The 17,720-nt window shown below is 40.9% G+C and overlaps 1 protein-coding gene across 3 annotated transcripts in view; it reads left to right on the top strand.

The window, feature by feature from the left end:
- The first annotated feature begins 5,515 nt into the window (after window positions 1–5,515).
- The window catches only part of CCDC68 (coiled-coil domain containing 68), a 50,051-nt gene continuing 37,846 nt past the window's right edge, over window positions 5,516–17,720 (top strand). For all 3 annotated transcript variants that reach the window (XM_029228376.1, XM_029228385.1, XM_029228394.1), the window contains exon 1: window positions 5,516–5,552. The gene's annotated coding sequence lies outside the window, so the exon portion shown is untranslated. The remainder of the gene's footprint in view (window positions 5,553–17,720) is intronic.

Raw genomic sequence — 17,720 nt, forward strand, 5'->3', positions numbered from 1 at the left:
AAAAATCTATTACCTGGAGCTTTTGTTTGTTATGCACAATGCGTTTCCACCTCTCTGATTTATCTCCCATAGTCTCCCATGGTCCAGCTGGACTGGTCTACTGGATAGCTCCCAAATCTGCCTGAACATTGACTTGCTTTTGTGCCTCCGCCTTTGTATGATTTCAAAAGACTCCTCCTCTCTCCAGTATAACAAGGTACTTACACTCAAGACCCAGATCCAATCCTGTCTCCCCTTGAATGTTTCCCTGGATTGCTCACTGAAGTCAATTTTCTCTCTTAATCTTCTAGTACTTTTTAGCTCTCTTACTACTCAGTGATGATTTGTTTGGGACACTTTTAATTTATTATGTAATTGTATTTAGAGTTATTTTCCATGTGCATGGGTGACTTATCCACCTATAGTACAAACTCATTAAAATTTAAAATTATAAAAATTGACCCCAACACTCAGCACAGCAGGTTGCATGGAGTAGAAGGATTGTTTTCCCAAGCTGGAGAGAGACATGTAAATACTCATTTTCCCAAGCTCAGAGTTCAGTCTGCAAGACTCAGGGGGGACCCACAGAGTTTAATTTTGTCAACATCAAATGCCTTCATTGCCATGTTTGCATTCCTTTCTCCATCCAACAAGTCCCAGAAAGCCCAGGAAGACTGTAGGTATGGGGTAGGAGGAAAAGCTTAGAAAATCTGCCAACACCAGGCCCCCCTTAGGGTGGTTTGGTGAGAGGGCTGTGCGACAGGTAGTGGAAAGAAGAGAAGGGCAAGCAGAGGCATCACTAAAAAAGAGATGGGAGCATGCCTCCTTCATAATCTTGCCAAGCCTTCTTGATCTTATGCCTTTAAAAAATGAAATATTTAATAACAAAATCTAATTGATGTTTGAATTATAAAGTGATTTAGGAGCACAGGTGTGGTTGGTAGAATCATGACCTCAAAAAAATGTCCACATCCTAATCTCAGGGACTTGTAAACATGTTATCTTACTTTGTAGGTGTGATTAAGTTAAGGATCTTAAAACGGGGAGATTATCCTAAAATACCCCATTGGGCCGAATGTAGGTGAAAGAGGGAGATTCAGACTGAGAGAAAGAGATGGGGCTGGTTTTGAAGATGGAGAAAGGGACCACTAGCCAAGAAATGCAGGCAGCCTTTAGAAAAGGATGGAAAAGTCCAAGGAACAGATTGTCCCCAAGAACTTCCAGAAAGGAACACAGCCCTGTTGATACATTGATTTTAGCCCAGTGAGGACCATGTCAGACTTCTAATTTACAGAACTAGAAGATAATAAATATGTATTTTTTAAGCAATCAAGTGTGTGGTAATTTGTTACAGCAGCCAAAGAAACTGATACAATAACAAATGCAACATATCAAGCATTTTATGGGAAGACCTAAGTGGGATGTCCCATGTAAGCTGGAAAGTTCAGGGAAGGTTTCCCTGTATGCAGCAAATAAAGGGAGAAGGAATTTTCAGGGCAAAGAGGAGGGGAAAGGGCATTATAGTGTGTGGGGTCAGGATGTGTGTGGAAAAAACATGAGCAAAAAGGAACAAGGTGAGAAATGAGAGTGAGTTTGGATCACTACAAGCCATCCCACCTTGCTAGCAAGCAACATGGCAAGAGATGAAGCAGGAGGGATGGGGTGAGAGTGTGGAGAGGACTTCTCTGCCCTGGGGAGGGGCTTAGGCCTTAAACAGGGGGCCTGAGGAGGCAATGAAGTCTTTTAATGAATGGTGGTGTGTATGTGTGTATGTATGTGTAATGGGGGGTTGGAATGACATGGTAAAGATGTGCACTAAAAAATATATCTTACATAGAATATATCTTACATATATCTTACACATAATGTATATATACATACACATACATATATACATATATGTGCACATATATGCATATATAATATATAGTATATACATACAATGTATATGTAATTCTTCCTTTTAGCAAATAACTTCCAAACAGAAATAAACAACTGTTATTTCAAATATAAACCCCAGTGGCTGTGTCACAGGGCACAGGCTCTGAATGTGGCCACCTGATTTGCAGTCAGACCCTTCTTCCCACCTGGGCAACAACGTGCACTGTGCTCCAGGAGGGGAGACTGCACGAGGCACTTTCTTCTGCCCCTAAATCCCTCCTCTTTAGTGGTCCCCCTTCACAGCGGCATTGTCAGAGGATTTATTCAGTGAGGGTGCTGATGGTGGTTTGGGGATGCTTTAGTCCCTACACAATCTCCATCGGACCAACCCAAGCTATTCCAAAAAACTACATAATACTAGTACTTTTATAAGCATATGGATAATCTTATAAAGCAGATAGGTTTGAAGCTGCTCTGCTTGGAGTGGGTGTGGAGGCCATACTGTCTTCTGCTCAGCTTTCTCCCCCTGTCCACGGCACCCTCATCAAGCCCCTAAGGATTCTTCGACCATCGTCAGTAAAGTACCACTCATTGCCCTCATTCATTCCACAGTTACTGTGCAACTACCATGTGTCTGGAGCAGCTTCAGGCAATGGAGGTACAAAAGTGAAAAAGACAAATGTCTCTCTCTCTCTCTCTCTCTCTTTCTCTTTCTCTCTCTCTTGTTTACTAATGTGCAGATGGTAACTAGTGTGATGGAGAAAAACAAATCCGGAAAGAAACTTAGAATTTTGGAGTTGGAGGAATGAACTCCAAATGGGTTAGAGCAGATAAAGTTTATCTTCAGATTCATTGATCTTAACAGGTACGCAGAGAACAAGGTCATCAGCTGAGCTTGCTGGAGAGGACTTGTTGCTGGAAATCTGGAAGGAGAGGAGGAAACTTGAAACAGTCATGTAGGGGAATAGGAGAGAAACAGGTCTGGGGCTGTATCATATGATCACTGGGCAGCATTAAGGCCCATTTGAAGTTAATGATAATAAATTTAAAGTGAAGCCAGTTGACACCCCTCCCCCTCCCCCCAAAAAAGAAAAATAAATAATCTCAGGTAAGGTGTGAAGAAAAGAAGCTTTAGAATATTTGGCTATTTAAAATGATTTGTACATATTCTGTCATCAAAATAGCAATCAACTGCTATAGCCATAAAAGAAATCCATAAATATCTATCCCTTCTTTCCCAATTTCCAACCTCTAAGACACACCACTGGCATTTTATATTTATGGGTGTTTTATAGATCCTCCTGAGCTGCATTATGTAGGTTGCCGATATTTTCTAATTCCACATTCTTGTTAATGAGTGGCTCCCCGTTGCCCTCCACACAAGATTTATTAAAATTACCCAGGGAATAGTACATTTGCAGAACTATGAAATACAGTCAGTGTTTCATACTGATTAGAACTGGTACTTTCAGTTGAAGTCTCCTCCCAGAAAAGTGTACAAAAATCTCATCTTCTCCTCCAATTTTGTCAATTTCTTCTGGGATATAGTGGGCCTTAAATACAAAATATTTTCCCTTAACTATTATTATTTCTAGTAACTTTGTCAAAAATACATGAAAGACAGAAAATCACTTAGCTCTGTGGTGCCAGGCACTGGGCCAGCCATCCTGTGTTTAGTAGGCAAAACTTGGACCAATGGAGTAGATTTTGTTCTCCAAGGAGAGTTAAGGACAGGAAGAGAGGTGAGAGGCTCTCAAAAAGCAGGGCAGGGCTTCCCTGGTGGCGCAGTGGTTGAGAGTCCGCCTGCCGATGCAGGGGACACGGGTTCGTGCCCCGGTCCGGGAGGATCCCACATGCCGCGGAGCGGCTGCGCCCGTGAGCCATGGCCGCTGAGCCTGCGCGTCCGGAGCCTGTGCCCCACAACGGGAGAGGCCACAACAGTGAGAGGCCCGCGTATCGAAAAAAAAAAAAAAAAAAAAGCAGGACAGCCTCAAATGCTGAGCCAGGCGCAAGCTCAGAAGGAGGAAGTGTGATGTTTATGGGACCAACTTGCAAATGCAAACATGAGTCAGCCAAAGCAACATAACAAAGGATCCTCAACAGCTGGATTTCTTTGATGTTTAAAGTAGTAATAAACATCCATGACTATCTTTGGAACATGATTTATCTCTACATACACATATATCTATTTAATAGAACCACAAGGATTAGTTAACCAAAACTTACCTAAGAACTATCAACTTTCACTTCCCTAATTGGGTCCCAACGCACAAGTTTATCTGTTGGGAAAAAAAATTTTTTTTTTACTTCCTATTACTGAAGTGGGAATCAGTAATTGTAGTGTTCCCAGGAAGACACTGAAAAATCCTCGGATTGGGGGGGATTTGGGCTGCAGTTCTCCAAATCTGTTACATGGGAGGGGGTAGAGCAAATCATTAGTGAGTTTTCTTGTCTCCCCAGGTCTAAAAGTTTATGAACTTTCAAAGCAATACAGGAGCCAACCTGAAAGAGTTCCAGCCAAAGCTGTAAAAATTTGAGCAACAAAATAAATAATGTAGTATTGAATTATAGCTCAAATTATAAACTAAATACGTATGAGTCCACACTGCTATAAATAAATGATTGAATAGATAAATATTGAAGAGGGAAGGAACACATCTACCTTACAGAATAAATCCAAACAATGAAGTAGATACTCCCCGCTCCAGGAGGTGGAGTTGCATTTCCCCAACCCTCCTCTCTGGAGTGTGGGCTGAATTTGGTGACACTCATCCAAAGAAAAAAGTATGGAAAGAGAAATAGCAACTGCCGGGCAGACACTACTTTAAGCGATTTAGGTCAACATCACCAGTAACAAGTCCTGTTGCTATCGTGTAGCCCCTAATAGGATGTGATAACGAGAAGGACATTTTACCTGTGTGGTCTTCCTCCCCCAAACCCATAACCACAGCCTAATCATAAGGAAAACATCAGAAAAAACCAAATGATAGATATCCACAAAATAGCTTAGCAGAATTTTTCAAAACACTCAAAGTTAAGAAAAACAAGGGAAGACCAAGAAACTGTCACAGACAAGAGGAGATTAAAGAGACATAACACTAAATGGAGCGTTGGGTCCTGAACGTGATCCTGGAACAGAAAGATCTTAGCGGAAAACTAGTGAAATCTACGTGAAGTCTAGTTTAGGCAATAGTAACGGATCAGTGTTCATTTCTTATTTTTGACAACTGTACCATGGTGATGTAAGATGTGAATATTAGGGGACACCGGCAGAGCGGGTTTAAGCAACTCTGTACTATCTCTGCAACTTTTTTGTAAATCTAAAATTACTCCAAAATAAAAAGGCTTATTATCAACAACAAAAGCAAAAATTTATGAACCTGGAGTGCAAACAGAACCTTTTTGAAAAAGCAGCAGCAACTATTCCCCTTTACATAACTCAGTTACTGAGGGGTGTGCAGTGCTGGGAACTCGGGTGTTGGGATGCAGAGAAGGCAGCCCGGGGCCGGGCGTGCGCGTCCGGGCGCTGCGGGGGCCCAGGCTCCTCCCCGGAGCCGCTGGGGCGCCGGACTCTGCCCTGGGCGCGCCCTGCGGGGCGGAGCCACCAAGCCCGGCCTGGCCGACCCGGCCCGAGGTCCAAGCAGAGCGGAAGAGCAGCGCCTGGACCCTGCGCTCGCTAAGCGCCCTCCAAGGTAGGCGAGCCCCTGCGATCTGCGGGCAGGTCAACCCTCCCGCCCCCCAGGCGAGTGGGTGTCCAGGTGCCCTTGGAGCTGCCCCCCCCGCCAGCGCCGCCCAGTGTACCTAGGACATTTTCCTGTAAACGGACCCTTGGTAAGGAGCATATTCTCCCTGTAAACCTCTTTTCTGGGCTCGGATTCCCTGGGCGAGAAGTTTGTGCTCCTCCAGGAACAGAGTTGCCTTCCCCGAGAAAGCTTACCCCCGCCTTAGCCCTGTGCACACCTGATTATTTATTTAGATTGGTGTTACGCAGTCCCTTGGTCAGGGGTCCCCGCGATTCACAGGCGGTGGAGAAAGCCCTCTGGAAAACTTGCTGTCACCTGTGAACCCCCGCGTGGCAACTTTGACGGCTTACTGTGCCCGAAATTTTTAAGAGCATAAACAAATGAACGAGTGAAGGTGGTTGTCTTACCCTCCATTCATTCGTGCTGGCTTCTGTAGCTGTAGGTGTAGCGAAAAGAGAACAGCCTATTGGCTGACAGTTTTCTACTGTCATGGGATTTTAGAGCTGAAAGTTACTCAGCCCCAGCAATTTTGCAAAGGGGCAGTGTCATCTTACGGAAAGAACAGTACAGGACAGTGCAAAACTGGATGATGACATGGCTGTAACTTTTCAACCTTCTTAGAAAGGGAAAATAAATTTATATATACATATATATAGACACACATATATATACATATATATATATGTGTGTGTGTGTGTATATATATATAAGCAGAAGAAGCCGTTAGCTCCAAATGTAGCTGAAGCGGTGTCTGTTTACCATTTTCACTATAGTTGTTTGATTTAAGAATCAAAACCTTTTTTACTTCTTGGTATATATAGACTAGATGAAGTGTCCAAAAGGGAATTACTTCTCATTTGCAATTGGGAAAAGATAATCTGTCTTTTTAACCTAATGCTATTAAATATTCAGTTCTGCAGAAGTCTGGCTTTTCAGAAATATGATCTGAGCTGGAGTTTCAGGTACCCTAGCACACACAATTGGTGCTGTTGTTTCTTCCTGCTGGGCTCTCCCCCCTCGCTCTCGCCCTACACTGATAATTTGAGAGTGAAGGGCCCTGACACAGAGGAATTTGCACCTAAGCAGAGACTTCTCAACCACTTACAGAAAGAATGAAAATGGCTTACACTTCCTGTGACCTAGGCAAACTTCCCAAGGTTTTTACCTTTGTGATTTGCTAAATAAATTTAGTAACTAAACCTGCACTAACTAAAAAGAGATTTTTGAAATAAAGACAGACACTATTTCAGTTGTATTATTCACCTTTATGATTCTGAGAATTAATGACAGGCATGTTATTTGTTAGCGTATTGATTTATAATGTGCTGGACAGTGGGCTTGAGTTGTAATCCCAAATCTGGACAAAGCCGGAAGAGCTAAGCTAGATTTGGCCAAAACTGAAAAGTGAGGTGTACATTTATTTGTTTAGAATAATGGCTGTAAAAGGGAACAACTGAAGATTTCTGAAGGGAATGTCATTTAAAGTAGTGGCTTTGACTCTCTGAGACATTTACATCAAAATTAAATGGCCATTTATTGATAGAAAAGCATTTCAAAATGGCAACATGTTACTATCAATTTAATAGCATGTTTAAGTAAATTTACATTTTACTAAGTGTGAAAACAGCCACCCACTGAATTTGGAAAACAAAAGCACAGTGTGTGTATATGTGTGTGTGTGTGTGTGTGTGTGTGTGTGTACACTCGGTTTTAGAAAATATTTGGTGCGTCTGTGGATTTTCGGGCCTGGTCATATATTCACTGAACGAATATTTATTTTGTAGGGCACTATGTTCTTTCTAGGAGACACGGGGGATACAGCTTTGTGTAAATAAGACACATTCCTGTCCTCATGGAATTTACACAACTTTGGACTCCTCCGGGACACCCCGAGGCCATAGATTAGGAACCACAGCAATCACCATTCATCACTTTTTGACAGTGACCGAAACTAGAAACTAGATTAGTTTCAAATCACAGACTCTTTTACACTGATTGAAATAGATTAAAAAATTGTAAAGGAACTTATACGTTATTCAAGTCAGTTTTCTCTTCTGCTTAGGCTGGGAAAGAATTTAGGGATCCTGTGTTCTGGGCTTAATATTATGAAATATTGAGATCTTAAACCTGAAATAGTTAAATATCAATTTCATGCAAATTCAATAAAAACTAAACTTGTAGTAGCAGATGCAATCATTTAGGGGGTGAAAAATTCAAATCGAGAAAATCCTATCCATCAAGTTATTTTTTTCCTGTAAATTAGAAAAACATGACTATAATTATTTTTTAACCTCAGAGGAAAAGAGTGACTTTATGTAAGGCATTCTTGCTTTTTTTTTTCATTTTGCTATTTTTAAAAACAGCTCTGTTGGAGGTATAATTTACATACCATAAAATACATCCAGGTGTCCAATTCAGTGATTTTTAGTAAATTTATGGAATTGTACAACCATTATCACAATCCAATTTTAGAATATTTTCATCATCCCCATCCTTCCCAAATCTCAAGGGCCTGTTTTCAGTCACTCACCATTCTCACCCCCAGCCCCAGGCAACCACTGATCTACTTTCTGTTTCTTTAGATTTGACTTTTCTGGACACTTCATACAATGAGATCATACAATATACGGTGTTTAACATCTGACTTCTTTCACCTAGAATAATGTTTCCAAGGTGCATTCAGGTTGTGGCATGTGTCACTAGTGGTTCCTTTTTATTGCTAACTAATGTTCATTCCATTGGATGGCTATGCCACATTTTGCTTACCAGGTGATGGGCATTTCTGCAGTCACATTGAAGGGGTAAGACAGATATTTTGGTCCAGCTTCCATGGTAGCATAATTTGAAAATAACTGATAGGAGGCAAACTTGTATTTATATTTATGAAAAATATATTCCTGATATGGATTACTGATATTTACCAAATGTCATCACTGTGATCTTTCTGTGATACTCCATGAAAATAGTAAATCGTAAATCCTGTGCCAGTGGCAGGAAGCATCGGTCATTTCATATTCTAGGTTGGACTTAGAAGACGTTTAAATCTTTTTTTTTTTTTAATGTGAGAATTTATTTTGCCTTTATTTTATTTTATTTTATTATTATTATTTTTTTTGCGGTACGCGGGCCTCTCACTGTTGTGGCCTCTCCCGTTGCGGAGCACAGGCTCCGGACGCGCAGGCTCAGTGGCCATGGTTCATGGACCCAGCCGCTCCGCGGCATGTGGGATCTTCCTGGACCGGGGCACAAACCCGTGTCCCCTGAATCAGCAGGCGGGCTTTCAACCACTGCGCCACCAGGGGAGCCCTTGCCTTTATTTTTGATAGATAATTTTGTTGGATATAAAATTCTTAGTTGACATTTTTTTCCCTTCAGCACATGTAATGTCACTATCTCCTGACCTCCATTGTTTCTTTGAGAGGTCTGCCTTCAATTTTATTTTATTTTATTTTTTTAATTTTTTTTATTGGAGTATAGTTGCTTTACAATATTGTGTTACTTTCTACTGTACAGCAAAGTGAATCAGCTATACATATACATATATCCCCTCTTTTTTTGGGTTTCGTTCTCATTTAGGTCATCACAGAACATTGAGTAGAGTTCCCTGTGCTATACAGTAGGTTCTCATTAGTTATCTATTTTATACATAGTATCAATAGTGTATATATGTCAATCCCAATCTCCCAGTTCATCCCACCACCCCCCTTCCCCTTGGTATCCATACTGTGTCTCTATTTCTGCTTTGTAAATGAGATCGTCTATACCAATTTTTTCAGATTCCACATCTATGCGTTAATATACAATATTTGTTTTTCTCTTTCTGACTTACTTCACTTTGTATGACAGTCTCTAAGTCCATCCATGTCTCTACAAATGACCCAATTTCGTTCCTTTCTATGGCTGAGTAATATTCCATTGTATATATCTACCACATCTTTATCCATTCCTCTGTTGATGGACATCTAGGTTGCTTCCATGTCCTGGCTATTGTAAATTGTGCTGCAATGAACATTTTGGTACATGACTCTTTTTGAATTATGGTTTTCTCTGGGTATATGCCCAGTAGTGAGGTTGCTGGGTCATATGGTGGTTCTATCTTTAGTTTTTTACGGGATCTCCATACTGTTCTCCATAGTGGCTGTATCAACTTACATTCCCACCAACAATGCATGAGGGTTCCCTTTTCTCTCCAGCATTTATTGTTTGTAGATTTTTTGATAATGGCCACTCTGACCGGTGTGGGGTGATACCTCATTGTAGTTTTGATTTGCATTTCTGTAATAATTAGTGACGTTGAGCATCTTTTCATGTGTTTCTTGCCCATCTGTATGGAAAGATGTTTAACTCTTGACGTTAACTTCCGTAGAGAGCCTATGTCTCCTTTGCTACGTTTTCTTCACAAATGATATGCATTTAAATTTGGGGGATTTTAATGAGTGTTTGGTCCAACAGTGATAACTGAACTACTCTTAAAGATATGAGCACTTCTTAATAACATATTTTAGTGGCACACTTAACATAAAGCATGAGTCATCTATAGCCTTAAGCCAAAAAGTAGAAGGGAGTGCATCTGGATTTACATGCTTTTCATTTTATTATTCTGTAGTTTCTATGACTGTGCTAAAGGATGAACCTGATACAGCTGTTTGTTGATTTACCAAATCAAGCACTAGTTTGAGCTCTTAAAATCTAAAACAGAAGAAATGCCACTCCTTGTTCCTCCAGGACCTTTAGAGGAGCTAGACCAAAGTAATAAATTATTCCAGGTTCCTATTACGTGGTGGTGTTTCTTCTATGAGTAGTCTACAGAACAAATGAAATAAGAACTCTCTAACACTACAAAAACATTGGCTTTTGGTTATACGTCTCTTAGGAAGCCGGGACCTTGAACAGCAGTTCAGTCAGAGCTGTTTTCTTAATTACCCCCATTCACCCTGCTTTGTGCTAACTCTTAAGACAAATGCATTTTTAGTGGGTTACATTTGACAACTTATGCTCTAACATAGATTTCTCTAGTTGAGTGGAAACTTCTGTAAAATGTTGGCAGATTCTGTGAAACTAAAGAGAAGACACTATGTCTCTGAATGCCTGTAAGTTACTGCAAAATTGCAAGATCCTATGGGGAAAAAAAGAGCATTCAGATAACTTGAAGGTCTTTTTTATGGACAACTTGGAATGCAAGGATTTTAATTTTATGCTCTTAAAGTTTGAAAATAAGGTAGCCTAGGTTAAATAGTATAGTTTTCAGAAGCTGGATGTGCTCAATTGGAGCTCAGTTTGTCTGCTGGTAATATCAAAACAACTTGCTGAGCTCGTGGCTCATAACACTAATGTTTTGCTGATCTGTGGTTAGATGAATTAAGTCTCTGTTGGCAACGTCTCTCTCCCTCTCTTTCTCTCTCTCTCAACTTGGTAAGAATTTAAAAATTGCTATAACAAATGTATTTTTCTAGTCTTACACTGACAATGTCATTCCAATTGTCTCTTGAGAGTCAAATGTCAATTACAGGAATCCATCTTCATCCTTCTCACCTTTTGGAAATTGGAGTGGACATGCTCCCCCTGTTGTGTCTGTTCACCAACAGCAAGAAGGCTCGCTCAAGCATTGAGCTGTAAACTTCTTCTAGTTATTTTGGTGAGTTCACTCACGCATCACTAACGGTCATGTGATCTGGTATAAGGAACTTGGTTTCACCCAGAGCCAGAAGCTGCTTCTCAGCCTTGTATCTTTCTATTAGCCCCTGGACTTTGGTAGGATGCTGCACTGGGATCGGTCTGACCTCTTCCTGATATAGGAGGATGGGCAGAGGGGGCAGTGAAGCACAGGGTCCGGGCTGCTTCAGGAGGTGGTCAGTCTTAATAGACTTTGTAGTCACTGCCTCAATGGTCTATGTGTTTATGCTCTACTGTGAAGAATGAAAACATGCATCTAGACGATGATCAGAGAAGGAATGCGTAGATGAGATAAGGAGTTCTAGGTTCATGAATTAGATTTAAATCTTGTTGCAAATATCCTTGTATACTTCTTATATATTTTTATATATTTCCTCCTACTTTTCCACCTTAGTAAATAATAATGATTAACTTTCTTAAGATGTTTAAGATTTCCCTTGTTTTTGTCACAATATTGAATGTCATACTTCATGGACTATTCTTCTAGGGGCAACGGCACTAACTACCTGTCAGCAACTCAGTTACTTGCTTTTTTTTTTTTTTTTTTCGGTACTCGGGCCTCTCACTGCTGTGGCCTCTCCCGTTGCGGAGTACAGGCTCCGGACGCGCAGGCTCAGCGGCCATGGCTCACGGGCCCAGCCGCTCCACGGCATGTGGGATCTTCCCGGACCGGGGCACGAACCCGTGTCCCCTGCATCGGCAGGCGGACTCTCAACCACTGTGCCACCAGGGGAGCCCCAGTTACTTGCTTTTTAACAATTCTGATTCCGTCACTTTTTTTTTTTTTTTGCCATTTACACTTCTGGAGGGGTTAACAATTTGAATTAAGGAAAACAAATTCAGCTAATTGTGCCTTCCAGTTAGTTCTGGTATAATCAGTGAAGTTCCTTGGATTTTGAAATCTCCATTGCACTTTGCATTTTCTAGGGTACTGTTGAATTACTGTTTAAAAAATAAAAGCATATAAATCCATCTTTTTTAGTGTAGAGTTCTGTAAGTTTTGACGAATGGTTAGAATCATGGAACCTACATCACCTTCAAGATTTAGAACAGTTCCATTACCACTCTCCAACCCCCCAAAGTATTCCCCAATGTCTCTTTTGTAGTCAATCCCTCCCCCACTCTTAATCCCCAGTTCAGTTTTCTGGCCCTATAGCTTCAGATTTTCTAGAATGTCATATAAATGGGAGTATCGCTGTGGGTATCAGTAGGTCATTCTTTTGTGTTGATGAGTAGGATTCACCTGTTGATGAATATTTGAATTTTTTCCAGCGTTTGGCAATTATAAACATTTGTGTTTTACGGAACATAAAAATCCCCTAGGAGGGAGGTTGCTGGGTTGCACCGTCTGTGCTTAATTTTATAGGAAACTGCCTAAGTGCTGCCGTCCTGCGTGGCTGCACATTTTGCTTTCCCACCAGCAACGTACAGGAGTTTCGGCTACTCTCCATCCTCACCCACACGTTGTATCATCTGTTTTTCCCTCCTTCGCTGGATAATTTTTAAAGTGAAGTAGATGATGTTGAAGCTCAGATATCCCAAGACCAGCTTAGGAAGCTACAGATATTTTGTAAATGCCTCAGCCTTTTGCTCTTAAAATATTTAATAAAGCCACAAAAATTTTCCAAAAGGGCACCTTCCTTATAAATGTTACAAATGACTGAGATATATGTCAGTGACAACTGCTTCTCATGTTTTTTTCACTGACGAGTCATAAGTGGCTTTTAAGTGGATTGTTAACTGAGAAGGTCAAAGCAAGAGGAGTAATTGACCAATGGGGGTGGGGGGATGAGAAGAGGGGAGACAACTGGGCTTAGGTGTTGACACTTTCAAATGATGCCCTGTAAGTAAATGTCTACAATAAGTTGTGAACATAAAGATAATTACTTAATATTCTCTGAATGTGTATTATGGTCAGATACGCCATAAGCACTTTTGATGCTGTATCCCATTTAGTTGTCATGTAACTCTATGAGGAAGTTAACATTTTCATCTGGATTTTTCAGTTGAGGGAACTAAAGCCTAAGGGAGTTTAAAAACTTTTCCAAGGAGGAGTTTGGGATTAACAGATACACACTACTATATATAACATAGATAATCAACAAGGACCTACTGTACAGCACAAGGAATGCTACTCAATACTCTGTCAGAACCTGTATGGAAAAAGAATCTGAAAAAGGATAGATCTATATGCATAACTGAATCACTTTGCTGTACACCTGAAACTAACACAACATTGGAAATCAACTATATTCCAATATAAAATAAACATTAAATATAAAAAAAGATGAAAAAAAAAGAACAGACATATACCGAAATAGATTAGAAGAGAATCCAGAAATTTACCCAAAAACAGTCAGTTGATTTTTGATAAAGATAAAATTTAATTCAATGTGTAAAAATTAATAATTTCAATAAATGGTGATAAAAGAATTGAAAAAAAAAAAACTTTTCCAAGGCTGCTCAGCTAGTGGGGAAGTAAAATAGTCCTGTGGGTAGTACCGAGTCCGAAGCCCTCATCTTTAAGCCATGGAGTCACACTGCCTCTGTTTGTGGAATAAATCTATTGCGACAACATCTGCTTAGGCTCCTGAAGGACGCACCTGGGGGCTCATGGCAGGAGTCACTTGACTGTTACTTAGTCACTTACTTTGGAAAACCCCCGTTACTAAATGAGCTTGGACCCAAGAAACTAGGCTTGGAAGTCCATTCAGAATGCAGCAGGAGACAAAGTGGAAGTTTGGAAAGAGCCCAAGCCCCGTGGGTTGGAGTCCATGACCATCACTAACGAGCTGTCTTTGCTTGACCTTGGGGAGCTCATTCTCTCATCTGTAAAATGGGAACAATAACACTTAACCACCTCAGGTGTTCATGAGGATTATTAAAGGCAGCATACCCCAGCCTGCATGTGGTGGGCTGTCATCAGATCCCGGTCCCCTCACTCTTCCCCAAATGGGAAGGGATTCATGTGATTTGCGCCACTCTGCAGTTGAGCTGCTATACTGGTCATTGGGTGAAACCTTCAGCTGTTTTCAAAGTTTCAAATTATACCAGTGAACTATGAAGATAGATTTTCTCATTACAAAGACACTTGGATTTGGGGTTCAGTCTATCTGGGTTCAGGTGATAAGATTAACTTATGATCTTGAAAAACATGTCACTTTTCTGTGACTTGGTTGCCTTATACCTACATATAGACAGATATAGATATATAGGTAATAATTATAGCACAGTGTGTTGGGGTGATTAATTCTGACAATATATGGAAAATAATTTTTGGTAAATGGCACAGTGCTTTGTCAATAGTATATATTTTACATTGTGTTTGTACTAGGATTTCAATCCTTTTTTCCCCCCCAAACTAAATAGTTTTTATTTCATATCTAAGAGCTTGCTATAGCACTGGCTATGATATAAATATATTTGTGTATACAAATGAGTAGCATTTAGAAATGAATAAAAATTAATTCTACTTTAAAAATCTTAGATTATTTCTTGCAAACAGCATTGCAGTTACTTGGGCTCCATGTTAACGTGCATGCCTTTTGATATACTGTACCTCATTTTCAGGTAAACTGCACAGTCACCTGAGATTTAGCCAGCTGACACTGGATGTCACCATTGTGCCGTGTAATGTCGCTGCAGAACAGGTGCTATTCAGCATTCAGTACGTGACCAGTCTCTTCAAGTGTCTGGAGATATATTAGCTTTTCTCCCCCCTCACATAACCTAATTACCCTCGTAGCACTTTTATTGTAAATTACTCTTTCAGTTTCTAATATCAAAGCTCTCTATCATAGTGACCAAGAATGATGAGACAATTGTCAATACTGTTAGCTCAGAACTGAGGAGGTGAAAACTCAGAAACTGTGCGAAAACAGGGCTCTCGGTCACTAAGCAGAGTCACTGACTCTGGCTAACCTAAGTAGGAAAGGAATTTACTGGAAGTAAATTCAGCTTCCAGAATCGATGGGAAAACTAGGTATGGAAATGGGAGAATCCAGTCCCGGTACCTCAGCAAAGATCAGTCTGTAACAAGAGGGGGATAGACTTCTTCTGGCATTGCCACTGGTCACTAGATACCACGCTGGTGTCCCTGCCGCTGGACGCAACGCACTCTCTGTGCCAGACTCCTTCCTGCCCAGAATAATGACAGGATTTTCACTGCCTCCAGCTTAACAAGCCCGAGGGACAATCCTTTGCTGGCCTTTCCCCGAGGGAGCGCTCAGTTGGCTGAGTCTAGGAGTTGTTCCTGTGCTCCAGCCCCAGGGAGTGAAGGAGAAGTAAGGGATCTTTCCTGCAAAGACTCATGCAGATGGTGACCCTACATACCTGGAAGGGAGATTCAAGCCAGTCGTCCACCACGGTGCTTTTCAATCAGTACCCACAGAAGTGAGTTGAGAATGCTGCTGTGTGGTCAGCTGCCCTGTGGTCAGCTGCCCTTCGCTACTCCTTCCATGGACCTGGACTCAGTTGCATGCGCCCTGTGGCACCTGACAGCATCCCAGACTTTGCTGTGCCTGTCTTTCCTTCAACCCTGAGGGGGGCCTTACCAGCCAGGGCTAGACCTGTTTTAAGTGGCCAAGGAGAAAACTCCTTAGGCAAATTGAAAGTCTTAAGTTTCGGTTTATTAAAAGAAAAATTCCTGCCCATTAAAAGAAAAAAAAAAAAAAGGTAGGCCACACTGCATACCTTGTTCTTAGAACATGACTTCAAGCAAGTTCCAGCCTCAGCTCTTGCTCTGCCCTTTGCCTGGAATCCTCTTCTCCCAGATGGCCACACGGCTTCACCTCCTTCATTCACGTCTTTTGCTTAAATGCCACCTCTTCAGATCGGCCTTCTCTCAGCACCCATCCAAAACAGCACCGCTTTTTATTCTGTTACCCTGCCTCCGCTTTTCTTCATGACACCACCTCTGATTATGTTCCCTATATATTTATTGTTTTGTTTCATGTCTGTTTCCCCCCTGTACTGAAAGTCCCGTGAAAGCGGGGTCTCTGACTCATTTCTGTAGCCACAGCTCCTAACACAGCTGTATTCAATAAATGTTTAATACATGAATGAATGAATCAAGGGTTAAATAAAGGAAGGGAATTCCTTTGTTAAAATCTCTAGACTATAAGTACCACAAACTGAATGGCTTAAACGTAGTACTTTCTTGTCTCACAGTTCAGGAGGCTGAAAGTTCAAGATCAAGGTGTTGGCAGGGTTGGTTCCTTCTGAAAACTGTAAGGAAGAATTTGTTCCAGGCTCTCCTTCACCTTCTGGTGGTTTCCTGAAAATTTCTGGCATTCCTTGGTGTGTAGAATCATCACCTTGATCTCTGCCTTCAACTTTACATGGAGTTTTCCTTGTGTGCGAATTTTCCCTATTTATAAAGACATCAGTCATATTGGATTAGGGTCCACCATACTCCAGTGTAACCTCATCTTAACTAATTACGTCTGCAACAACCCTGTTTCCATATAAGGTCACATTCTGAGGTACTGGGGGTTAGGGCTTCAACATGTGAATGGAAGGGGGGACAAAATTCAACCCACAACAGGCACCTTCTTTGTGTTTATTGTATAATGGTTGAGCCATGCTTATGTCATTAATCAGAAAAGTAGGTTTGGTTACATAATCCTGGGTGCCCAGTGCTGTGCTGGTTTAGCACATGGATAATAATTCACAATAATGTGTATGAACTGTTTGGAAATGGTAAACTATTCATTGGATGTTAGTATAATCATCTGGGGAAGTTGACAAACTATTGATGCATTATCAAGAAAGAATCAATACTATGGATTTGCTAGTCTTAAAATACCCCCAAATGGATTTTCCTTTACAGCCCAGCTCAATCTGCAGACTGTTCAAAGTATTACTGGACTTTTTTCTACCAGTCAGACTGCTTGTCAGCAGTAATTGTGGATAATGGCTTTATGTTTTATTTACTTATTTGACAAACATGTACTAATCATTTATTATGTGCTAAGCACTATTATAAGTGCTTGACAAATGTTAACTCACAAACAACCACATGTTTATTATTTATATTATTATTATTAATAATAATATTATCTGAATTTTACCGATAAAGAAACTGAGGCACAGAGAAGTTAAGGAATTGCTTAAGGTCACACAGCTCCTGAGTGGCAGAGTCAGGCCATGAAACTAGGCAGTCTGCCTCCAAACCTTTTAGCTGTAGAACATTCTTTGTTCACAGAAAGTCTCATGGAAAAATTCAGTGTGTGACAGAACAAAGCAGAGCTGCTTTGGTTCAAGTCCAGACGGCAAAGCCCTGTCTGGGCAGCGCCTCCCCTTCCCTGGGGAGCCCTGTTTGAAAAGGCCTGATCTAGGAAATAATACCTCTTGGCTTGATGCCACTTGTAAGCTGTCTTCGATCCACTCTAGCATAAAACAAATAAAATTCTTTTCTCACTTTAATTAACTGATTGTGTTTTA

Source organism: Monodon monoceros, unplaced genomic scaffold (assembly GCF_005190385.1).
Source record: "Monodon monoceros isolate NGI ecotype Baffin Bay Population unplaced genomic scaffold, NGI_Narwhal_1 Super_Scaffold_1, whole genome shotgun sequence".
Lineage (NCBI taxonomy): Eukaryota > Metazoa > Chordata > Mammalia > Artiodactyla > Monodontidae > Monodon > Monodon monoceros.